The sequence below is a fragment of the Spea bombifrons genome, chromosome 8 (genome assembly GCF_027358695.1).
Source record: "Spea bombifrons isolate aSpeBom1 chromosome 8, aSpeBom1.2.pri, whole genome shotgun sequence".
Classification (NCBI taxonomy): domain Eukaryota; kingdom Metazoa; phylum Chordata; class Amphibia; order Anura; family Pelobatidae; genus Spea; species Spea bombifrons.
Window position 1 is genome coordinate 11,285,861 of NC_071094.1, and position 26,625 is coordinate 11,312,485.

General features: G+C 39.4%; 1 protein-coding gene across 1 annotated transcript in view; it reads right to left on the minus strand.

Annotated features, from left to right (window-relative positions):
- Positions 1 to 11,416, minus strand: part of NEK6 (NIMA related kinase 6) — a 91,444-nt gene extending 80,028 nt beyond the window's left edge. The window contains exon 1 of the mRNA XM_053472494.1: positions 11,313 to 11,416. The gene's annotated coding sequence lies outside the window, so the exon portion shown is untranslated. The remainder of the gene's footprint in view (positions 1 to 11,312) is intronic.
- Positions 11,417 to 26,625: the final 15,209 nt, after the last annotated feature.

The following is a 26,625-nucleotide window of genomic DNA, read 5'->3' on the forward strand; positions in this document are numbered from 1 at the left end:
TGTTGAAGGACAAGTACAATCATAAGAAATGCATTTATTAAAATACATTGCCAGTTCTGTGCTCTGTCCTTTTGAGGAAACACTCCAGAAGGCCCGGTTAATAGAGTTGGTACCATGGAGAAGAGGGAGAAGAAGAAGAGCCAATTGAAGGTGCTCCAGACAGTTCCTCAAGATGCAGGACTGTCCCAGTTGATCATCACCCTAAATGTGCTTGAATCAGATGAAAAAACCTTAAAACTTCACATGGCAGACTGCCTTAAGGTAGAAACAATGTAATTGCCGACATATTCTGTGGGTTATTCTTCCTATGCATCACTTTTCAGATCTTTACCTGCAGCATGTGACCATGGTGTTTCCAGTGAAATGCAATAAAGACACCCCCCCATCTGCTTTCTCACCATAAATGTTATCACTAAAAAGAGTTATTTACAAAACCATGGCTATGAATAGGGCTGAAACTTAAATGGGTAGTTATCACAATTGATACACAGACATTCTATAGTAGAACGTATATGAGACAAATCTTCAAAATCTGAACATATTTTAGTTTTCTTTAACAAATCCTTTTTGTCCTATTTGTGAGAGCAACTATTAGAGCTGTTTGTTGGTCTGATTGTTGCTGCTCAATAATTATGACATCTCTCTGAGTATTGAGCAACAGACGGGTAAAGATTTAAGCAGAAAATATATTTACAAAAAAGCGTGCATTTTTATTAGGAAAATAAAAGCCTATGATACTCCACAGCACAAAGATTGTTTTATATAATAGCTCAGCAACCAGCCATAAATGGATTGACGCGATACCACCACAGAAAAATGTTTTTACAAATGATTAGATAGCTCTCGGGATAAAGTGCTAGCCGGTTCTGCGTACACCAAGTGGGATTATAAACAGTTAAACACATCTCTTACACATACAGCAGCTATACTTCATGTAAAAGTGGTGGAACCGGGAAATGTAAACTCCCGTCAAATCATTTACATAAAGGCTACACGAATGATTCAACACCTGAAGTATAAAACGTAATGCCAAAACTTATCAGCCTGTTTTCCTAGAAAGAGGATGTTTCCATTAAGGTACTAATCCATTAGGCCAAGAAGTCAATACATATATATATATGGAGAGAGAGGGGAGACATATACGTATAATCTTCTTTGAAAATGATTGTATAGATTTTTACGTAGCAAGGTACTATTTGATCTCTTACCCATGGTCATACCTGGAAACTCTCAGGGTTTGACCTGGAGATTGCCGGGTGAAGCACAGCTTCTCCGGTTCTTTACACGCCCCGCTCCCCTCATTTTCCCTTTAAAAGGGGGTGTTTTCCGCGGTCGTCAGCTGGAACTGCCCACCGACGTCAGCTGGAACTGTCCACCGACGTCAGGCGGACCTCCCACCGACGTCAGTGGGCAGTCCTGTCTGCGTCCCGCAAGGGAAGTCTCCGAGTTGCAATCATGTACTGATATTGAGAAACTTTTCTTTGACTCTTAAGAAAGGAACCCCTTCAAGACAAAGTACAGGCTCACAATGTATTGTTTTTAATGGGTTTAAGGACAACCCATTGTCCTTAAGGGGTTAAGCAGGCCTTGACTATATGAACAGTGAGCAGCCAAGTTTTTGTTTTGGACACAGATGGCTCCTGTACAGTCGGGAAGACAAGGGACACAATGCCAGACAGAAATGAGCAGTAAACTTTTTGCTTTTTCTTCTAAATGCTACAGAAAAAAAAAAATCAGTCAACACTACTTTTATTAAAAGTTATGTTTGCTTAATCTTTTCTTAATACTCAAAGTTTAATGCTACTTGGAACATAAATCTATCCACATGTGCAGAATAACATTGTTGAAAAGAAATTCATAACAGTTTCAGCCGAGTTACTGTTTATTGCTTAAATCTGCATTCTTCAGGCAAACAGGATTTCAAAGAGAAGGTTAACTATACAACACATGAAATGACACCACAAAGAAACCGGATGATTTATTACTTACAGCTGCATGCCAGATATGCCAATGGAAGCCTATAAACAATGTTTATTATACCCATTTTGCAAAGATAAATCTACAGATTTCAGATTCTGAATGACAAAAGAAAAGATGGTTGGTGACATCGCACGAAGAATCTCAATTTCATAAAAGATCAGCCAATTCCACTTTTTCATTATGAAAAAAATAAATAAATAAATAAAGTAAATGCAAATCTTGTGTCATCTGCCATTACTTCAAGAGGACATTATATATATATATATATATATATATATATATATATATATATATATATATATATATATATATATATATATATATGAAGAATTTTCTATGGGAACAACTGCTACCCTTCTAACTTTGCTAACTTTAAACCGCGTCCTTAAATATTTCATTTTTATACGAAGGCTTGTATTTTCATCACCTGTATTAGGGATGTAAGCAGAGATCTATGCCATATGCCAGTGCCCCATGCCTTAAAAGACACGCAGCACCTTTGAATGTAGTCAATGGAGGTCTGTGCTGCCTCGGTCTTGGTTCCATAGCGTAAAAGGACTGGTTGCCGAGATCTGATATTTCCCCTGGACCTTCATTTGATTAATTTAGATATACAGAATTAAGTGACTGATCTATTTGAATACTTTATTATGCGCCTATGGCAATAAATTGGGCAGTAACACACGGGTGCGATTAATTGGTATTATGTGTGTATGGTGGGGGATTTTTCTATAGGACATTTGTATTACCTTTTATCTTGTTTTATTTATAAATGTATATTATGCCTTGAGTGTTTGTTTGTAAGGGTTTGCCATTCATGGTCCTTCCTTAGTGTAGTCACCGGTGGAAAGTTGGTGCATGAATGGGCTCGCAGATTTTAACAGACAGGGATCATTCATTGAGCTATTAAAGCCAGGATGAGGGTAGCAGTAAGTATTATTGCAGCTTTCCCACATTTTAGAACTTTGTAATAATGGAAAGGAGCAGGAGGAAACTTAAAATTCTCAGACAATTCGAAATTCATTCCAAGAGAATTATTTGAGGACAGGGTTAGAGTTCCAAAACTTAAATATAGCAACATAAACTGGGCTCCAGTCTGCTTGAATTACCTACCAACATATCAAGATTTGTAAAATCTTAAAAGTTTTTGCCTCCATGTCAGGGCTGTAATGGCCAAAACTGCATACAGTTTATCAATTCACAGTAGTAGCTTTGTAGCAAAGAAATCACATTGATGGCTCAAAGGTTGGTATTTAACGCAAGCTTTCAGGACACTGAGACGCTTTCTTCAGGAACATAACCCTTCGTACGATCGTTACCTGTCTTAGACACATACTTATATATATTCATATCATGACACAGCTATTGTGTCCGCATGAGCTTCTGTGAGGACAACCTCGTACTGGGGACATGAATTTCAAGCGGTAAAAAATAGAACATATAAAAAACAAACACCAGGGTGGCTACAAAGACTTGTAGACAATATGTAGAATATGGCTTGGTTGGTAGTATTGTTGCAAAGGAAGTAAATGCATGCAGAATAACACACTGAATGTAGACTTATAGGGTATACATTCACCAGCGGTGCTCTCATAAACCCACCATTCTTGCCAGGAAGGTTGTATGAAAGTGGCAAGCTCAAGGGCAGGGTCCTAAACCTACTGTTATATCCGTGTCCCGGAATGTTTATTTGTCATGTATTTAATATCCACCCCATACTTAAATTGTACAGCATGGCAAAATGTCAGCTCTTAACAAATAATTCCTATATCTATCAGTAGTTCCTTAAAGAAGCATGCTCCTTGTCTGTATGGATCCAAAGTTCTGGAAATTGTTGAACTCTGCCAAACGCAATGGACAGGTATGCCAAAATATATATATATATATCTATTTTACATAACATATTAAATAAAATACAACACATGGTGCACAGATGAACAGAAAGGGAAAGGTGTTCCGAGTATGTGATCTTCAGATGGAATTTCATAATAACAATGCTTAAAATAAAAAGAAAATCCTATATGTCTTTCTATATACAGATTCTACACACTACAAAAAATGTCTGCTGTATTTCAACAAATGTTATTGTTGGACGATAACACCCACGTCAGACACACAGTTTTCTGCATATCTTTTATGGCACACGCACCTATTTTGCACATATTCCTCCACTTGTGCCTTTTGTGGCCTATCACTGAATGACATTTAGAAGATACACAGAGGTTTTAGAAAGCCCCACTCAATATACTAATAATGTTCCATATAACTAAGCAACGTTTTTCCAATCACGGTAAAAAAAACTGGTGACTGCAGGCATTTAACACTGAGCTCGGGCTGTCCTGATTGTACCAGACCCACTTGTACAAACTTGCCTGAAACTAACAAAAAAATCTTGACATAGCTTGTCTCAAGTGACAGCAACGAACTAAACCAGGTAAATCAGAACTATGACATTTACAACAACTACAAGGACAAGAATCTCAGCTGAAACTAGCTAGATGCAAAAACACACTGCGATATTGCATCAACTCTTAGGAATCCTCACTGTGACCTTGTGTTAATCGGAGACTGTTGTGTGTTGACAAACTGTTAATGATTTCTTTAATCGCACTGAATATCCCATCCTTTCAAGATGTAAAACCAGACACATCAAACATTTCCACTTAAGCCTACTGTGTGCAATAGTTAACCTTTTACAGTCACAATAGCCCTGCCACCTTCATGGAAAGTCGGCAGCACAATCAGGCAGGTATGAATCATGAACTCTTTATAGCTACTAAATCGTTGCTTTAAGACGGGGCTCTTCCGCTTTAACACACTAATAGCGCTGTCTATAATGCTAAGCAAATATACTTATCAGATTTATCATTTCATTTTTTTTCCTCTGAAGCTTTCATCACATTTACAATAACATTCATCAGAATAAGAGGAAGAGCACATTTTAAGAAGGCACGCCCTGATCTTACATTGACGCAAATTAGAGTTTACATCCATGCTGTGGCTTCGGAAGCATTTAATTTCCAGCTCCCTCCTGACTTCATAAATGAACTACCGGAAATGATTGTTAAGTAGTAAATAAAAATAACAACTGAAACATGCATAATTTGTGGAGTCTGAAACTGTGTCCTGGATTGTTTGTCATGTATTTGATGTCCACCCCATACTTAAATTAGCGTGCACCTCTCCATATTGTTCCCATAATCAGTACAGACAACAGAAAACATGTGCCTATGCACGGTACATGGAGTCCCCTACCCAACACCATTAGGAAACTTCAGGCATCTTCCTTTTTGTTTGGTTGCCAAGTAAATGAATGAAGAAAAATGATTCATACGCCTGAGATTTGAAGCTTTTGTGTGAATCTGTCATCCAAAAATGAGAATTTGTCTTTAATAGCTCGAAAGTGCATTAAACTGGTTAGTCTACTGTTCAATGGAAAGATGACAAACTAGTACCATCCTAAATTGTTTTCAGCACTGATCAGAGGATTTAGGGAACGTGCACACTTATTCAATGCGGATGACAAGAATGAAAGGATGCAATTTCTTCATGCAAAACATGGTTATGGCTCAGTAGCCTCCAGAGAGGCTTAAACAAATTACAGAAAACATTTCATGGATGCATTTTCCCCGTGTAAGCATTACTGACCATAGTTGCTCTCTAAAGAGAATCCTTGTCATGTTTGTTTAGGAAACATACAATCACCAAGAAATCCATTAAGCAGCAGAAATCTATTAACAATGTCACAAAATAAACTATCCAGCAGTAGATATACTTAATGTATAAATCACTAACTAACTTCTAATCTACCTGTTCAGCTGGGTACTTGGTGAAGTGCTAATCAATCTTTGGAACAAAAAATGCTACAGTGTGCTTAGGGTTATGCTTTAGTCTCCATTCAGAAAAGATTCACACACATAAGAGAAGCATTTGCACAGCTGCTGAAAATAATACATTTGTTTTTTTCACAGTCACCGAAAAGTAAAGTAAGTATACACATATCAAGCTTTTCATTCTTTAAAGTGCTTATTCATAGCACTGTGAGCTTCACTTATTTGAATTTTTTATTTAAATACCAGTAGGATTTTTTTTCCCAAGACAGTTATTGGAAATCTAGTTATTCAAGTTAATCTGAATTTAAAAAAAAAAAGTTACTGTTATCTTCAACGCTGTTTAAAATCAGCACAAAATAAACGGCAGATATCGGCAGTCTCAAGCTAAATCAAAAAAGTCATATACAGTCGTGTGAAAAAAAAAGTACACCCTCTTTGAATCCTATGGTTTACTGTTTCCAAAGGAATTACAGCTCCTGTTAATCATATGCCTTTGATCAGCAAGTGTGGCCATCTCTATAAAAGCCAAAGTTTTAGTGGTTTGCTGGTCTGGAGCATTCAGGTGTGTGTTAACACAATGCCAATGAGGAAAGGCATCAGCAATGATCTTGGAGAAGCAATTGTTGCTGCCCATCCATCTGGGAAGTGTTATAAGGCCATTTCCAAAAGATTTAAAGTTCATCATTCTACAGCGAGAAATATTATTCAAGAGTAGAAAACATTCCAGATTTTCACCCCAAGGTCAGACCGTGCAATGGTCAGAGGAAAAGAAAAACAGGAGTTACATCTCAGATTCTACAGACCTCAGTTAGGGTGTTAAATGCTAACGTTCATTACAGAACAATTAAAAAAGACTGAATAAGTATGGTTTGTTTGGAAGGGTTGCCAGGAGAAAGCCTATTCTCTCTAACATGGCAGCACAGTTAAGGTTTGCAGAGTTGCATCTGAACAAACCACAAGACCTTTGGAACAATGTCATTTGGACAGACGAGACCAAAGTGAAGATGTATGGCTATAATGCACAGCACCACGTCATACCAATTGTCAAGCATGGTGGTGGTGGGTGGGCTTGTTTTGCAGCCACAGGACCTGGGAACCTTGCAGTCATTGAGTCAGCCATGAACTCCCCTGTATACCAATGTATTTTGAGAGTCAAATGTGAGGCCATCTGTCAGTCAACTAAAGTTTGGCCAAAATTGAGTCATGCAACAGGACAATGATCCCAAGCACAGCAGCAGATCTACAACAGAATAGCAGTCAAAATCCAGACCTCAACCCGATTGAAATTCTGTGGTGGGACCTTAAGAAAGCTATGCATAAACAAATGCCCACAATCCTCAATGAACCGAGGCAACGTTGTAAAGAAGAGTGGGCTAAAATTTCTCCACAACGATGTGAGGGACTGATAAAGTCATACAGATTACTTCAAGTTATGCTGCTAAAGGTGGTTCTACAAGTGGTTCTATTGAATCATAAGGTGCATTTGGCTTTATTTTTGTTGAACAAATCGTGACCCGGTATATTAGAGGAGAGACTGCTTCCTCAGAGGACTTGTCAACTGATGTTCCAGGCAGCCAAAAGCATGTAGTCCACACCAAGTGTAAGGGTCATTATACACTTTTACAGGATCCCAAACTCCAAAATCACAAGTTCTAGATGAGGTAAGGTCAGATATCTCCTTGATAGATAGCATGATACACAACAGGAACAACAACAAACAGATCCTTCTACCCAGAGATTACCTGGTTTGCAAACAAACAATACCAACCTTTAAATCGAAGAGGATACCAAGTCAAAGAAAATTTTTTACACCTTTATTCGAAATGGAGCAAAAATCCAAACCCAGATGGCCGTTTTGAGCATTAAAGGAAGGACTTTATACTGATTCCTATGAATGCTATAGGCAAGACTTAGTACAAAAAGGGTAAGACTTCACTGATGACAGCAGCTAGACAACAATCTTAAGTGTTAAGCCAAATAAATGTAAAATTAATATAAACAATATATATATTAAAAACCTACTTGATCCTACTACGTCCTACAATGGAAAGTTGCATCAAACGTCCTTAGATGTGCTCTCAAAATCAATACAGAAAATAGTGGTGCATCCATGCATACCTTATTTAGGATCTGTACTAAGCTTTGTGTTTAAGCCATTATTTTTAAGTAAAATGTCCACCATAAATACTTTTAAAACTGTAATACCCCAGAAAAATCTCAGTTATTTTAAAACACTTAAGATAATATTGGCAAACCACAAGGCTTTATTTTTAAGGTTATGAAGATCTTTAGAAATGAAAACTAAATTTTCGGCCAACAGCAGAATTTCCAGGAAGGCAAAAAAAAAATATATATATAATACAAGAGAATTTCAGTTATTTCCAAAACCCTGAAACCGATGGACAGTTGCCACATTTCTCTACTTGAGAAAAGAAAAATACCAGGGATTCTAGAGGCCAATAAAGTCATCTTCTTAACTATTTCAGGGCCAGGGTTGCCTGGAAATATAATAGCATTATAACAATTAAGAATGTAAGTTGCACTTTGAACAACATGCAAAAAAGGGAAGGAAGAAAACAAAACATTCCATTGAAAAACCACTATTTTTGGAACCCAACACACAACATATTAATGCCATCTAAAATAAAAATCAATGGTGACAAGAAATATAAATGTTTAAACTACATTGTGCAAGCCTGTGAAAACAGGTTTAACGATAAGCTCTGTCGCAACATCGGCTTTGCTTTGTGTTTATACAAAAAAAAAAATAATAATAATTTCAGGGTTTTAAGAAAAAGGAGTTATATGCTTGGGAACCCCTAAAGACCAGACCCTGTGATTCCTGCACTTGGAGACAAATATGCTATTTTAGGTGTGGGGGGAGGTTGGTGTGGACTAATTCATAGTTTTTCTTGACACTGTAGATGTTACGGATAAACTACCGCCAAACTGTGAATCTGTGGTGTTGGAACTAAAAAGGTCAGGGGGCTGTAACGCTTACATGTGAGTGCAAGTTATTCGCTCAAGAATGCTAACTCCCATCACCTCCTGGCTGAGCTGGCTATACTCCCAGGAACCCCCATTCTGTTTTCTAGGTGGGGCCATTCCAGTGAAAATGCAGCTTGTTTTACACACCAAAAATATTGTGTGGCGTGTGTTGCAGGACCTTAGTGATTGCGCAATATACACAACGAAGGTGTACACAGCTGAACGACCACAAACAATGCCAAAAACACTGATTTTATTCCACAAGGTTATGAACGCCAACAAAAGAATGCAGTACCAAAGTAACATTAGTAGTACACACATATTATTTATGCACAAAATAGAATTTCAAAGGTAAGCTTCAAGGTAATAGCGTCCATTCCCACCACATCAGAACACAATTCATTATCTACAGGATTTGTTTTTCTTCAATATACATATTTTGTTTAACGTACGTGTGCAGGGTTTGCTGACCTTAAGCAGAGTTATGTGGTTTTGCTTACATATTCCAAAACCGATACGAACAAACTCTGGAAAGTACCCATTACCCGTTTCTAACAGAGGGTTTTTAACTACTAGCTATTGACACAGAATATGCTTGCTACGGGAAATCGCCCGGGCTGCTGCATATTTAAGGTGTTAAATGTCGCGAACACGTATTGCTCTAAACATGTAGAAACAGATATGGAAACAGAAATTTTAGGAAAAAACTACAGAGAAGTCCCATCTCATCAGAGGGGTGCAAACTGATTCCCATGAAAATGGAAGCTGTTCTAAAGAGAGAATATAATCTGAAAATATTTCTGCTGAAATGCACAAAAAACTATTATAAAAACACTGCTTGTTTTACTTGTAGCATTCATTAATTCCTTAATATATAAAAAAAACTGCTGCCAAACTGACGTGTATTATCAGCCTACAATATGTTGAAGTCTTCTTGGTTGCTATATTGAAAGCTAATTATGTATAATTATTAGCTTCATTACCCTTAATAAAAAGCCATGGGGAAGGATGACATAGCAATAAGTTGGTTTGGCAGCAAAAACTTGTTTTGTCACTACCTACTAACCTGCTTTGTCTAGACTGGACAGTAAGCATTCTAATTTACTACACATACTCATCTAAAACCAATCATCAAATTCGCAAATAGATCCCTCCGTGCAACCCGGCTTCCTACAATCTTTTTTGCAGAATGTATTATTTGATCAATTGTGTAGAAAGTTATAACTCGGTTAGTGTTATTAGACTCTGTCAAACTATTACAAAAACAATTACATTGAAATTGACAATGACAACACGTCCGGACGTACTGGTACAGAAGGAGAAGGTCCTGCTTGTGAGCTTACAATCTATTACCGTGGAACCATTCAGATAAAACGTAACCACGGCAAATCATTAAAATATATCTAAAGCTGGTTGTTTTAAAATCCATCACTTTTAACACTGTAGCTAATACACCAATTAATAACAAAGAATATGTAGGAGTAAGAAGATGTTAAGTCGAATGCAGTATCACTATTATGTATTGATTTGGATAGCGCCATCATATTCTGTAGCGCTGTACAAAGAGATAGAAACTTTATTTCAAAAGAGGAACACAAGAACGGGGTAGAAGCATTAGCATAAAATTGATGAGCAACCCCGACAAATACACAACGCAATCTATTATTCTCAGAAACACATTAATGTTTCATTCAAATACCCAGATGTTATGGGAGCCAAATATAAAGAATTCATTCACTTTGCAAACCAAACAGGAAGCAGGAGAGCAGAAAGCCGGATTCAGTAGAAAACAGCAGAAAAGAGCAGCTGAAAGTATTTACTAAGCTACGGAGATCACACAGCAATAGCTCATTCCCACCTCTGATAGATACAATATTCCTATTAATAGTTCAACCAGTATATAGAATATTAACCCTTACAGCTACACTGAATAATCCAAGTGTGTACATATATAACAGGCTATCACAGATAACATGTGTTTACATGCATTCTTAGGGTCAGGTGTACAAGGCTGCCCAATAGCCCTACTTACAAATAAGTATAGCTGTGTAAGGCCATAATACCCATCACTTATTCACTAATGTGAGAGCACACCTGGCATGGCATCCCCCTGTGCACTAGTACTGAGGAGCAGAACGCTCATTGGGGGTTTGCACACGCACTGTGCACTCAGCCCTGCACACAATCACAGCCTTTACAACACGGCGCTGCACTCACTCCTTGCACACTCAGCATATGATAACCAGATGTGCTCTTATTTGTAGCTGTGTCCACACAGTGTCAATATCCACCAACAACAAGAACCGGGCATATAGTCATTAACGTTCTCTGAATAAAGAAGTTTCACGGTTCTGTACAAACTCGGCGCTCCTATGCACTAAGTTGTTCCATATATGTGTCCCGAGTGCACGCACACGCAGCTGTCCCAACACTGTGTGCCTTACATATACATCACAAAGTCGGCATATTACCCCCACCACCTCATCTGCCTCAAACCCCCGAGACTCTCACCCCAGTCCCAGCCGCTCCTCTCTGCAGTTAACGAGACGACATAGCCGTGACCCGCGCAGAAAAGCGCGCTCCCGCGGGACTTCCTGTGAGCGTGCCCCTGCCAAGGCACTGGAGTGGAGGAGAGGGGAGTGGCCCTCACTGACTTACACGGGCGGGCACAGTGATACTGTGCATAAGGAAATGTGACACACACACACACTGATTACACACACACCATGTACACACGGTCATAAACACAAACTGTTGATTCCACATACACACAATAATGCATATAAAGTTATGTCGGGACATGGGCTGAGGAGAAGTTAAACAGCGGCCACATTCACCGTGCACTGTGTGTGAACGGACGGTGCTGTATCTAACACTAAAAAGGCTTCTGTGAGAAATTAAAATGAGATAAATGGTAGCTTTCTGCTCCCCTTGTGACAGGATTTATTACACACAGGAAATCAGCTCCACCAGCCTTCAGCAACACAATTACTGAATAATCGTCTGATCACTTTTCTAGTGAGATACAACCATTTCACAGGTATCAATTTCCTAAAGTAGTAATTATATATCATTATATATGATACATTTATGTCATTATAGAAAACATTTCCAAGCAACAGAGGATGTTATAGTATTTGAATAGTATATTTAGACATTTGTGTATAGGTGCCAACTGTGCCTGTGGGATAATGGCATTTCCCCAAAATCTCACTTGATTTTCATCAAAAGAAAAAAAAAACACACACAAAAGGGATTCGCACCCTAAAAAAACAAATTCAAATTTTGGGGGGCTGCTGAAATACCTAATATATGCATACAACAAAGCAAGGAGTAACTTGATTTCCCATAAGTTTATGACACTTATTTTCTTGACTTATTTTTTATGTCGTCACCTCCACAGCTACTCATTTGATTTTCTTTATCTTTCCTAAATCCTGCCCCGCTCTCCAGTCTACTAATACCCCTTTCTGAGTTTTATCTGTAAACCATTACCTTCTGTTTTCTTTCTACCATTCTGTCATGCCCCCCTCCCTTATTCTACTGAGAAATATATTTTAAAATTTTTTGTTTTTATACAGTCCCATTTGTTTAGGTAAGGATTTAGAAGGGCGGCTCACATATAGTCCATATTTCTCAACATTTTCTTCCCTTCCAACTCATTGAAAGCATAGTTTTTTTTAAAGGAACCATGTCATCATTTCATTTTGGCATGTTTATTTTACAGCGTTAATACAGGAAATAAACAACATGAGTGGCCAGTAGGTCACAATGTGTTATTGGTGTGTGTGCAAACTTTTGGAGTAAGTTGATTTGCTTGTAAATATTGTATAGTTTTAGGATTAATAGTTTAAAGCATATTATAAACAGAAGGAGAGGTTGATGCCGGTTATAAAGTATGTGAATCCCTAATTCTTTTTCTTCTGTTTTCACTTAAATAATAGTATAATAATGACATCTGTTTTATTTTCCTATGGTGCATGTGAGAGCTGCCATCTCCTATAACATTACATCCTTTTGCACGGGTGTCATAAGATTTTTACTATAGCTTTACTAAATATTTATTTGCTTGTGTGGGGTGGCAGCTTTGTAGACTCACTCAACATGTTCTTATCCATTCAGCTATTCTATCATTTAAGCTTGCAAGTTCATGATAGGGACTCCTATATGACACATTGCAGAATGAAAAATCTAGATAAGCTACACCTACAGTTCCCCCAATACTTGTTATTGACTATTTATCTCCATCAGAAGACACAAAAAAGGTAATTCCGGGAAAGTTATGCAAAGCAACGTGAAGGGGTAGTAGTGCATTCAGAAATGTGTTTTTTGTTGGAGGAGGTGGAAAAAAAGACATGGATGGTGCTGGGTCTGAGTTGTGTTGTGAGCTTTGTTGCAGATGCCATAAGAATGAAGTGTTTGCAAGTGGATGAGTAAGGAGAAGAGGTCTTTGGTTTTAATAGTGACTAGATGTAAGAGAATACATTCAAGTGGGCAGGTAGTGAGGTAGGGAGGGTTAGAGGACATCTGAAACCTTGTTAGGGTGACAGAACTGAAGCAATTAAGGGTGGCTAAGAGCAAACTAGCGATGGATGTACTGTGGAAGTAGCATCATGAGGGAGGATGTTACTCTTTGAGGCTTTCTATTTTATGTTAAAAACGGTTTACAAGGACATGGGTTAAGAAATTTAAGGTTAAGGGAGGAGTAGGGGCACAGAATGGTGTTAAACGTTAAAAACTGACATTTAGTGTTAAAATAAAGCAATGAGATTTTTTAAATGAAACTTTGGGGATTTGGATAGCCGAGGTATAGTTATGGACCATGAATTTCAAGTGATGTCATTGCACCTACTAAGTAAAAGGAGTTACATAGGATGGCAAGGAAGGTAAAGTCCTTTTATTGGGGAAGTAAATTACTGAGTGAGAGGTACAAGTGATGGCCCAAATAAAATTTGTAAAATGATGTAAAAATTAGTTTTTCCCAAAAAATATTTTAAATTAATTAAAAGCAGTTTAGTTTAAAATGTTATAGTTGGGTCTAAACTCTTTACAGTTATAACCTCTAAACATGTTACATGAAACTGTCTATGGATTATGGATCTCTACTTCTTACACCTTCAGATTATTTAAATAACCACATTAAGCGCAGACCTTTACAATGGTGCAAGGGAATCCAATAAAGAACAGACATGGTTTTAATTGTTCAAAGCAAATGTAGTTTTGTTTATAAACTAAACAGCAAATTCGTCTTACCATATAATATTTGAGTTTATCTCAAAATATTAGCTATACATCATGAAAGACAAGCTCAAAACTTGACATGGTTGTCTCGCATGGTGCACATTTAAGAGTTTTTCTCTCAGCTCACCTTTAACTCAATATTTACAAAAAAAACACACTTCTACAAGTAAACCTTTGATGTATTGACCTCTTTGTCAGCAGGACACACTGCATTGCATGAGGTCTTTGGACTGACAAACTGGGTGGATGATCCTTTTCTCATTGTTGGGATTCAGGCCAATTGGCACCCTCTATGCATTATGTGAATGTGGCCACGGCCAAGTGTGCCTGAAGAAGTTATACCAAGACTAGGATTGCCACCGATCTTAGCTGCAGCAGCCTTGGACTTTATAACTAAAGGACTAATTACTCTCTATTTTACAAGAAATGAGGAGTCAGGAGGCAAGTTCTCAACAGGGTCATGTGGCACTGGCCACTTTGACACGTTTTGTGTTTTGTAAGCTCTCACCTTTGTGCTCCCAAGTATTTTTGCCTGAGGTGCCATTTGGTTTAGAAACAGCCCAAGATTGAGGTGTGCAATGTTGCAATTATAATTACTGGGTCTTCCCTTTTCTCTCTTCAGCACAATTTCTCCTCAGTCCTGTTCAGCGACATTATTCAGCATATTATCTCGAATGAACTGAGTAATTGTAATAATATATGTAGAGTAGAGGTCATATGGAATATTACGGAACATTAAACGAAAAAATAATTTAGTGCAACAGTAAGTATTATATAAAAATAGTAATAGAATGGCAATAGAAAAGCTATCACTGGTTCTGGGCACAAGATAAAAAAATTAACCAAAACCAAAGATGAGCTTTTAATATCCAGCAAAAACAAAGTTACTGTAACATACTGATAGGAACAGATGTTACTCAGCATCACACATGCCGCTTGCTACTGCTCACTTCTAAGGTCTGCTACCGGCACAGACATAGGAACAACAGATGGAAATTAGTAGGCCACCTGGTTTCAAATGGAATCGTGTTATCTCCCTGCGATAAATAAAACAGGATCCTAAACATAACACAAAATCATTTAAGACTGAAAATGCAGTCTGCCATGCAAAGTACAGCTGCGGCTGAAATATGACAAACACAAATTGATTTGCATTAGGTTGGTAAAATAATTTGATTATACTTACTATAGTTTTTCTCTTTGTATCAACCAGGCATGCTGGCAATTTCCTGCTCTATCTGAAAGGCTATCGTATATATATAAATATTTTTTTTTTGTAACCGGACGCTGTTATCAGAACTGTCAATGAAATGTTTGAACAGCTTATCTCTCTTCCTAGTGTACAATTACCAGCTTTTTTCATGTTTTATAAATTTGTACTTATACCTGGACAAGCCTGCATCGTGGGTAGGTCTGCATAGGCTTGCATAGGGCATGACATGCCAAATCAGAACCCTCATACAGGCCCCCTAGCCTGCTTACCCCTCTCTGTTGCACACATGACACAGGTAATGTATGTTACAGAGGAGTAGTTAATTTTTACTGTATGTGAATAAAGGCAATAGAAAGCAATACCTGGACCAACATACTGAGTGGCAATTATATTTATATCCCTCAACCTTTATAAAAAAACATAATAGCAAACAGCATTTAATTTCCTAAAAATGCAAATCTCATTGAAACATTACAAGGTGTCACTTTTTAGAGGATAAAATTATCTCTATGAAGACAGTAAATCATCATAGAGATAAAAACTACAAATATGTCTACCAGGTGAGGTACCCGCTCTTGCATTCTTAACCACAATGACCTCCACCTTGTCACAGACTGCAGTGCGGAACATTGCGCACATAGCATTCTAGGTTTGAACATGCACACATGCTCAACCAGAATCATCCAGACAACCATATTGGGAATCCTTAGGTATCAGTGCTGGCAGCATTCAGGTGTAACTCATGTAACTTTTTATTTATACATTTGCTAGAGATTTTGCTAGCACAATGAATATATAATATGACATTTTTACCAGCAGTGTTACTTGTCATTCATACTTTTTAAATACATATTACCTTCCAAGTGGACAATTCCAATTTTTGGCCAGTGCCCCATTGTCCCTCTTTTGCTGTACACCAGAATACAATGTCATTTCCTGGCATTCTCCTTCATTATGAGGTACGGTAGGTAGACTGCCCTGCCATGGCATTACAATTCCACCCTGCTCTACTTTGGATACCTAAAATGTTGGAGGGGGCTATTATATATATATGTTTCTTATTTAACTCTATAAACACTCTTATTAGTAGGCTTATTTGTGTTCAAACTCCTCTCTACAGGACCAAGACCTTCTGTTGATCCAGAAGAATATTTATGATTGACAACTTTATGATTTTTGTCCACACGACCATTAAGTGGGACTTTGTATACATTACGCCTAATAAATCATTCAATTTTATCATTTTGGGGTTTTTTTTAATGGATTTTTTTGACAATTTTCTGGATTCATATACTTTGGTTTAACCCTACTTATGAATGACATGGTATTTATTTTTAATAGGGTTCTTTGTGCTGAAATGATTCTTTTATTTTGGTTTGATGCCACATATGATCATATGGATCATCATCATATGTTCAACACTTATCTTGGATATTGGAAATATCTCCTATTTTGGATGTATTCAATTTCTTACCTTTATTTTTACCGTAATTTATGTAAGTAATTATTTTAAAATATAATAATTGTGAATACGGTCACCTGTTAAGAAACTGATTAAGCAATATTACTTATTTTAAAAGTACAGTTTGCACAATAATTATCTTAATAGATAAAATAAAAAAGCAGAGCAATTTACACGCAACTCTGACTTGTGTCTTCTCTCTGTTCTGGTGGGTAAAGCTGGTCATAAACATTACAGGTGGAAAGGTAGGACCCAGTAACCAAAATGGATAGAAATAACAGAAACTGGAATAAACACAGGGGAGGCACCCAACAGGCATAGTTTACACAATTTCACCCAAAACAACTAAATAAAAATAAGGTATACCTAGAGCACATAAAGAAAGAAATTTACATGATACAAAATGCAATAACATTTTACATGTATCTAAGAATTAAATAATTTTCCTTGCCCTGAGCATTTTTGGTGTAAGTGCGTGTTAGAGTGAGTGTGTATGTGTATTATTGTGTGGGGGTGCCCCATGGTAGCAGCATGTGCCAAGCCATTATCCAGCCCGGCTAGTTAAGGTCATGCGTCATAACTTGAACATAGTTGTGCATTTTACACAGGGATTGTGAACAGTGCATTATGGGGTTCTCAGTCATGAAATCCCAGTTAAATAAAACTTTACTTTTAAATATCTAACAATTTATTGCCATGAACATCACTGTGTACTGTTCTCTGTTGCTACCTAACACTTTTCATATTTTGAACTACCGATACTTAAAAGATCTCTTTAAATATTTGATTCTGAAATTTTTACCTGTCATTTGTTATTAAATGATATTTATAATAACCTTCCCATTTGGAAGAAACTACTTTAGTTATTTTGATTACAGACAACCATTTCATTGTCATAATGTACAGCTGTTCAGTTGTAATTTTAGAGCTTCGCCTACTCCAGTGAAGTAAATAACTTTCAGATAGATAGGACTGTTTTGTCTAATTCCTTGTCAGTCTCACAGAAACTTTTTACAGACATTGTATAGTTGTAATATTGGATAGTTTTCACTATCTAATACCTTTAAGGGTTATTATATCAGCAGTCATGAATTGCGGGAAAAAGAAGATTTTAAAACCCAGAGAATTAAAATTATAACATATAGTGATTTCAAAGGTTTATTATATTTTAAAAGAAAATTAAATATTGCATTCATCACCTGTATAATCTTCATAACATATTTGTCCTGAATCTAAACCCTATGTCCTGTAAATGTTACACTCTGCTACAATGTAAAGTAGTGCGTGTACAGCCTGTATAACAGTGTAAATTTGCTATTCCCTTAAAAATAACTCAACACACAGCCATTGATGTCTAAACCTTGGCAACAAAAGTGAGTACACCCCTAAGTGGAAATGTCCAAATTGGGCCCAAAGTGTCAATATTTTGTGTGGCCATCATTATTTTCCAGCACTGCCCTAACCCTCTTGGGCATGGTGTTCACCAGAGCTTCACAGGTTGCCACTGGTGTCCTCTTCCACTCCTCCATGACGATATCTTGGAGCTGGTGGAAGTTAGAGACATAGCGCTCCCCCACCTTTCGTTTGAGGATGCTTAATAGGGTTTAGGTCTGGAGACATGCTTGGCCAGTCCATCACCTTTACCCTCAGCTTCTTAAGCAAAGCAGTGGTCGTCTTGGAGGTGTGTTTCTGGTCCTTATCATGTTGGAATACTGCCCTGCGGCCCAGTCTCCGAAGGGAGGGGATCATGCTCTGCTTCAGTATGTCACAGTACATGTTGCCATTCATAGTTCCCTTAATGAACTATAGCTCCCCGGTGCCGGCAACACTCATGCAGGCCCGGACCATGACACTCCCACCACCATGCTTGACTGTAGGCAAGACACACTTGTTGTCAGGGCCCGGGTAATCTGGTTGGGTAGGAGCCTCATTGCAGGGGATACCTGTGGTTCTGTCTTCACACAGCGATGCATGGTAAACGATGGATAAGACAGACAGGCACAAAGGAATACACCACAAGCAGAATTCCAGGAAATGCTATGTATTGTATATTATGGCAGGACAAGCAAATACAGGTTATACAGTCTCTTAGCAAGAAAATGTAAGTATGGTAGGAAGCCCACTGGACAGGGCACAAGGCAGGAAGCCCACTTGGCATGGCACATGGCAGGAAGCGTTCAGGGTCAGGTACAAAGCAGGGTCAGGTACAAAGCAGGGTCAGGTACAAAGCAGGGTCAGGTACAGGGCCAGAGCAACACAGTCCCATTACTTCAATGCAAAGGCACCTAACAAACAGGGGAGTGTCCAGATATAGGCCTGGGCATTAGGTCAGTTGTGAATGACATAGGCTTCAGGTGAGGGAGGCAGGGCAATAAAGCCTGTTGGTTAGTTCAGGTGTGGTAATGACATAGATATAGGTATAACCAAACACAGCTGAACATAAATACACAGAACATTGATTATATTCATAGCCAGATAATACAAACATAGTACAGGATGCCACAAAGGACAGGGAACAAGGCAAGGAACACAGGGGATGGTGTGAAGAGCAGAGATCCTCAGATGTAAAAGGGAAAGAGGGCAAAGGTACATAAAATACATACGCTGTGGAGAGGAGTTAAACTCCAGGCAGACCTCTTAAAGGGGCGGCCATGCCTGGCAGGTTGCAGGGCTGGGGCTGAATCCTGACACTTGGCTTTGTACTCCTCACCTGGTTTCCCCCACACACGCTTGACAGCATCTCAACCAAAGTTTATCTTGGTCTCATCGGACCACAGGACATGGTTCCAGTAATCCATGTCCTTAGTCCGCTTGTCTTCAGCAAACAGTTTGCGGGCTTTCTTGTGCATCATCTTTAGAAGAGGCTTCCTTTGGGGACGACATGCAGACCAGTTTGATAAAGTGTGCAGCGTATGGTCTGAGCACTGACAGGCTGACCCTCCACCCCTTCAACCTCTGCAACAATGCTGGCGACACTCATACATCTATTTCCCAAAGACATCCTCTGGATATGATGCTGAGTACATGCACTCAACATTTTTGGTCGACCATGGCGAGCCCTGTTCTGAGTGGAACCTGTCCTGTGAAACCACTCTATGATCTTGCCCACCATGCCGCAGCTCAGTTTTAGGGTCTTGGCAATCTTCTTATAGCCTAGGCCATCTTTATGTAGAGCAACACTTCTTTTTTTTCAGATCCTCAGAGAGTTCTTTGCCATGAGGTGCCATGTTGAACTTCCAGTGACCAGTATGAGAGAGTGTGAGAGCGATAACACCAAATTTAACACACCTGCTCTCCATTCACACCTGAGACCTTGTAACACTAACGAGTCACATGACACCAGGGAGGAGAAATGGCTAATGGGATCAATTTAGACATTTCCACTAAGGGGTGTACTCACTTTTTTAGACATTAATGGCTGTGTGTTGAGTTAATTTTAAGGGAACAGCAAATTTACACTGTTATACATGCTGTACACTCACAAATTTACATTGTAGCAGAGGGTCATTTCTTCAGTGTTGTCGCATGAAAAGATATAATAAAATATTTGCAAAAATGTGAGGGGTGTACTTACTTTTGTGAGATACTTGTATGTATATATATATATATATATATATATGTGTATATATATATATATATATATATGTGTATATATATATATATATATATATATATATATATATACACACACACATGCTCACATAAATTCATACTACAGTAAAGTTTAGTTGATGTGAGTTGAAAAAATTTACTTCATGGATTCATTAATCCATAAGGTTCTCACAAGTTTCAAATGTGACTTGTAACTTGCCGTGCATAGTGAGGTGGGGATCATAACAAAGCCTTGGGGTAGCGAAGAAGCATCTCAGCACCACCATTAGTTAACTCTGTTCAAGTCACCTTGAGATCAGTAGTGCATGGGAGTATGGCACACAACGGGTGCCTGTATGTACTTCATTCATACAACCATGGAGACTTGGTAGGGGTCTATGTAGAGACGTCATTTTTATAAAATGTATACACGCCCAAGGGAACTTTTTAACCCTGCTCCATTGGTCACAGGGTGAGGGCCATGGGGGGGATGTACGGGATAAGCTTTGTGCCTTCCATAGGATACAAAGATTTATTTTATCCCCTTCAACCTACTTGGCACTGGATGGGGGTGATAGAGTACACATCCAACTTAAAAGGGATTTTGTTTTTAGATATATTGCAAGGGTTAAATCAATTTTTTTGAGTTTGAGTTGAGTTGAATCATAATTTGCATGCCATTGTCTGCAACTCAGATTTAAAGTTGCATACACAAGCAATATTGCTAATGTTAGCATTCGGCATGCAACCACAGAAGTCTGGTCCAGACTGACCGCTCGACTTCTTATGACTTGACCAAATGTTCTCTTCCCTGTCTTATATAGACCATCGTGCTGGTTAGGAAATCACCCCCTACACATGTCTGGCCCAAAAGTGAAGAATTAAATAGTTAATGAGAAATCATATAGCTTCTGTGGATGTGATAGTTTTTTCTAATAAAGAATAAATGCTTATGCTGTCCTGTCATATTTGGGTTTTTTCCGACTTTTGCAATTTTTGAAATATTTATTTCTACAGCGCAAATAGAATGTTTTATTTTCTCATTTCCCTTTAAGACAAACTGAGTGTTTCCTGAGAGCCTCACATTTCAGTGAGATCCAAACTGTGAAACATAGGAACAGATTGTTAGTGCAAGTTGTACTCCCCATATGGTTGTTAAAGATAAAAAGGGGGTTTCATTTCCAGATATTTTGCCACACCAGTAAAAATATTGATGATCATGCGTGAATATATTTACACAGAGTTCATTCTCTCAACAGGGCTAGGGATTCCAACATTTTTTTTGGAAGGAGAAAAAAAAATATATATGATGATCAGCCAAGAAGTGTAAATCTATAGTGGAAAGTTGAAGTTTGAGGGATTCTATTTTTTTTGGGTTTCCTTCTATCAAGCAGGGGCAAGCAACACCTGGGCGATGCATCTGTTACTGTAGATACTTTAGAAAAATAATGAAAAAATTAACACTGTTGAATCAATTTTTTCATTAGTTTTCATCCGATGAACTCTTTATTGATGAACTGATTACTTGAGTGATTTTTGCAATTATTTTTGCAATTATTTTCTGGGATCGTGATTGTCTTCCTCTATTACCTTATCCCTTCTTTTTTTGTAATCAGGTAGTACTTCAGATAGTTACACAGAACAGTTAAACAGAATTTTCATATACGTACCCTTGAGACGCCTGCGTTTATCTAGGTTTTACCATAAACGTGGTAAAGCGAGCAGCTTATACCCCCTTTTCTTGTCAATGCATCTGTTACATTTTCAATGATTAAAAAACAGACCTTCCTGATAAATATATTGGTAGCGCATATATTTTCTAAGCTTGTAAAACTATTGTATGATACAGAAAACATCAATAGGAAAATTTTGTTTTCATAAGTACTCACACCTGATTGATACTGAAATATATAATTCCACAGTACATATTGATGGCATACAATACACTATCTATCCTTTTGTTTTGTTACTAAAACTACATTGGTCTTTGATAATTGATTTTTAGTAATATTGACCACTTTTATTCTGTTTACTTTCTCACAATGCATTCACTTTAAGATGAAAGTCTTTTTTTAAGGTGAGAAAAAAAATATTTTCCCTTTTACTTATTCTCTTGTTAACATCAGCTAAACCAAGAGAAGGCTGCCTCAGTAAATGAATGAGCTGCTAGATACAGAGTACCACCAGACCACTTTAACATAGGGCAAAAAGGGCAGCTACTGGATCCTATCTATGCAGTAGTGTGTTAGGTCTCCTTATCACGCCCATTGTGTATCTTGCACCCTGTAAACAGCACAGTCATTGTGGGCTGTCTATACATTCTCTTTTAGTAAAGGCAGGACTGGTTAGGGCACATTGATTATCACGTCTGTCAGATTTGCTTTTTACCACTGGACCTCTTGACTGGACTTGTCCTCCACGCTGAATATTTTCAGCCCTCCTCTGTTTAACCTCTTCAGGACCATTTTTTACCATGTTTGCACTAAATGACCTGAGCAGTTTTTGTGTTTTTGCTATGTCTTTAGTCAGCTGTGACCACTAACTCATTTAGTGCACCCCCACAAACTATATACCGTATTGGCTCGAATATATTCGGGGTCTAGCGCCCGACACCCGGTACATGCAGTCCCGGGCGCCGGGCAGGCAGCGGGGTTAGGATACAGATCCCCCGCAACGGTGCAGGGGACCTGCATCCTACTCCCCGATACGCTCAGACAGCCTCCCCTGCCAGCACTTCCCACGGGGGGGGGTGTGCCGGCACGGGAGGTTGTCTAAGCGCATCGTGCGGATGCGTTTTACCTCTGCACCCCCCCGGACTTACCGGAGCAGACTCCGGGGTGTCTTGCGGGGCCGGCTGGGGACATCTACGCAATACATGTATACAACTTCCGGTGCCAGCACTGGATGTGCCGGCACCGGAAGTTGTATACGCATATTGCGTAGATGTCCCCCGCCGGCCCCGCAAGACACCCAGGAGTCTGCTCCGGTAAGTCGGGGGGGGCAGAGGAGGACAGTGGTAGCATATCTCGGGGAGGGAGGACAGTGGCAGCATATCTCGGGGAGGGAGGACAGTGGTAGCATATCTCGGGGAGGGAGGACAGTGGTAGCATATCTCGGGGAGGGAGGACAGTGGCAGCATATCTCGGGGGGGGGACAGAGTGGCAGCATATCTCGGGGAGGGAGGACAGTGGTAGCATATCTCGGGGAGGGAGGACAGTGGTAGCATATCTCGGGGAGGGAGGACAGTGGCAGCATATCTCGGGGGGGGACAGAGTGGCAGCATGTTTTTGTGGTGCTTTTTTAAAGAAAAAAACTTTTTCTTTAAAAAAGCACCAAACTTTTAGGGTGCGGCCTATATACGGGGGCGGCCTATATCCGAGCCAATACGGTATATACCGTATTGGCTCGAATATAGGCCGCACTTTTTTCCCCCACTTTAAGTTTTTAAAGTGGGGGTGCGGCCTATATTCGGGGTCTAGCAGGCAGCGGGGTTAAGATACAGATCCCCCGCAGCGGTGCAGGGGACCTGCATCCTTCTCCCCGATACGCTCAGACAGCCTCCCCTGCCAGCACTTCCCACGGGGGGGGGGTGCCGGCACGGGAGGTTATCTAAGCGTTTTACCTCTGTCCACCCCCGACTTACCGGAGCAGACTCCCGGGTGTCTTGCGGGGCCGGCGGGAGACATTTACGCAATACGCAAATGCAACTTCCGGTAACGGTACCGGAAGTTGCATACGCGTATTGCGTAGATGTCCCTCGCCGGCCCTGAAGACACCCGGGAGTCTGCTCCGGTAAGTCGAGGAGGGGGGCAGAGGAGGACAGCGGCAGCGTATCGCGGGGAGGGAGGACAGCGGCAGCGTATCGCGGGGAGGGAGGACAGCGGATCTCGGGGAGGGAGGGCAGCGGATCTCGGGGAGGGAGGGCAGCGGATCTCGGGGAGGGAGGGCAGCGGATCTCGGGGAGGGAGGGCAGCGGATCGCGGGGAGGGAGGACAGCGGCAGCGTATCGCGGGGAGGGAGGACAGTGGCAGCGTATCGCGGGGAGGGAGGACAGTGGCAGCATATCTCGGGGGGGAGGACAGTGGCAGCATATCTCGGGGGGGAGGACAGTGGCAGCATGTTTTTTTTGGTGCTTTTTTAAAGAAAAAAAACTTTTTCTTTAAAAAAGCACCAAACTTTTAGGGTGCGGCCTATATACGGGGGCGGCCTATATCCGAGCCAATACGGTATATATTATTGTTTTTCAGCACAAGTAGAGCTTTCTTTTGAAATAATGTATATATATATATATATATATATATATATATATATATATATATATATATATATATACTTGTGCATTCGTATTCGGGCAAACATGAAAACGAACAGAAAGGGTGCGTTTTTGTTATTCAGCCCGAATACCTAGGGAAATGAACATGGCGGCAGCAAAATGTACACAAAGACGCACAACACAAAGAATCTTCGTCTTTGTTAATATCTACTAACTATTCTCCCCCTCTAGCCTACTGTGTCTACCCAGCATCGCAGGGGTTAACGGGAGCGGGAATCCGTAGGATTGCGCAAGGAGTTAAAGGTCCGTCCGTGCGAGCGACTATTGGTCGCCTGCAGGGGCCTCCTCTGGCATCAACCAATAAGGGCAGCTGCCCATGAAGGGGTTAATTGCTAGTAATTGTGAAATACATTCACTGCATACATTCATTTGAGCAGCAAATGTTTGGGTGCAGGAGATCACGTGACAGAGGACAGCACAGATGTCTGCAGACCTCTTCAGCTCGACAGATGTTTAAGAATACTTACTCACAGCATGCACTCAAAACAAGGGATTCCCATACAACTAAAAAAAGGCATTTCATACAGCGGATTGAATATCTGGTGTTTACTTCTCTATAATAAACAAGTTTAAACAGTTTCACTAGTTTCTACTGCTTTCTTGTATAGTTTTTACTTTCTGATAAACAGTGTCCCTGTAATTTGAAGATGACTGGAAATATATTCGGTTTAGAGAAACAAGAGGAAAGGAGCGCTCAAACAAGCTTACACTCTAGACATAGCAACAAAAATGTATGCACAGTTCCAAAGCTGGTGCATGTGAAGGTGAACTTACTGCTTCTAGCTGGAAGGTAAATTTAGGTGACTACATTTTTCCCAGAACTCATAGACATTTCACATTTTGACGACAGCACGTGTCAAGTGGCAAGCGACAGTATGTGGGACGTATAACCAAGTAACCTCAATTCAATCGTGCGATTTTATACATCCTATATTCTACTGGATTGTGTTTCATGGATGTTTGTTAGCAACAAGCAAAAGGTTTCTGTTTCCTGGAAAAAAAATGGTAGATGTGGGGTCACCTTACATTCCAACCTTTCAAATGCCCAAAGAGGGACACATTATGTAAACACAATAGGGCAATACACTAAGAAGGAAAAATTATTTTATTTACAAAATGTATCTGCTGTTTATATACAAATTATAATGTATTTTGAGCCTGTAGAACATTGTAAGGGTTATTCACTAAAGGGAGAGTATTCAGGAGAGTTTTGCTTTTAACTCACTTCACTATTAATTATGAAGGGCCAACTCTGGCAAGTTTATCCAGCAAGAAATGTCAGGCTGGCCCAGTATAATGCATAATTCAATATGGGAGAATACTTTGTCTCACTGAATGAACTATACATCAGACAAGACCTGCCAAGCTCTTCCTGCTGCAGGAATCTCATTGGGGTTGAGCCTTCATAATGATGTCAAGGAACCGAAACACAACTATCTCACAAACTATCCTGTCAAGTCTTCCTTTAGTAAATAAACACCGCTGTGAAATACTGATAGCCACCAACCAATCTGCACTACTAGAAAAGAGGGACAGCAAGGTGACAAAGAAGGACTGATGATCCTAAAGCGGGACACTTTGGAGGTATGGGTAATTACTTTGGGGGTGAGAAGAACAAAAAAAAGTTGGGGTGTTCACACACGACTTCACTTACAACACACATGCAACAGCTTGATGTCATAGCTTTTCATATGACTTTCTTTCAGCCATTGGATGCCATTGTTTTATAGGAGCAAAATGATGGAGACTGATAATATGGATCGTATCCCTTTAAGTGATGATCACAAGAATGTTGCTCGATCAGATTTAACATTATCTGTGATTTGCTGTTCTTTTGCATATATTGAACATTCTTGTCTTTTTTGACATGTGTTACATGTATGTTGCCAAAGCCCCCCCTTCCCTGTTTTCCCTCCCCTTTTCTTTTGCTTTATTCAGACTATGCTGTTAAATTCAAGTATGCTTTTGTATTTACTATGTATAA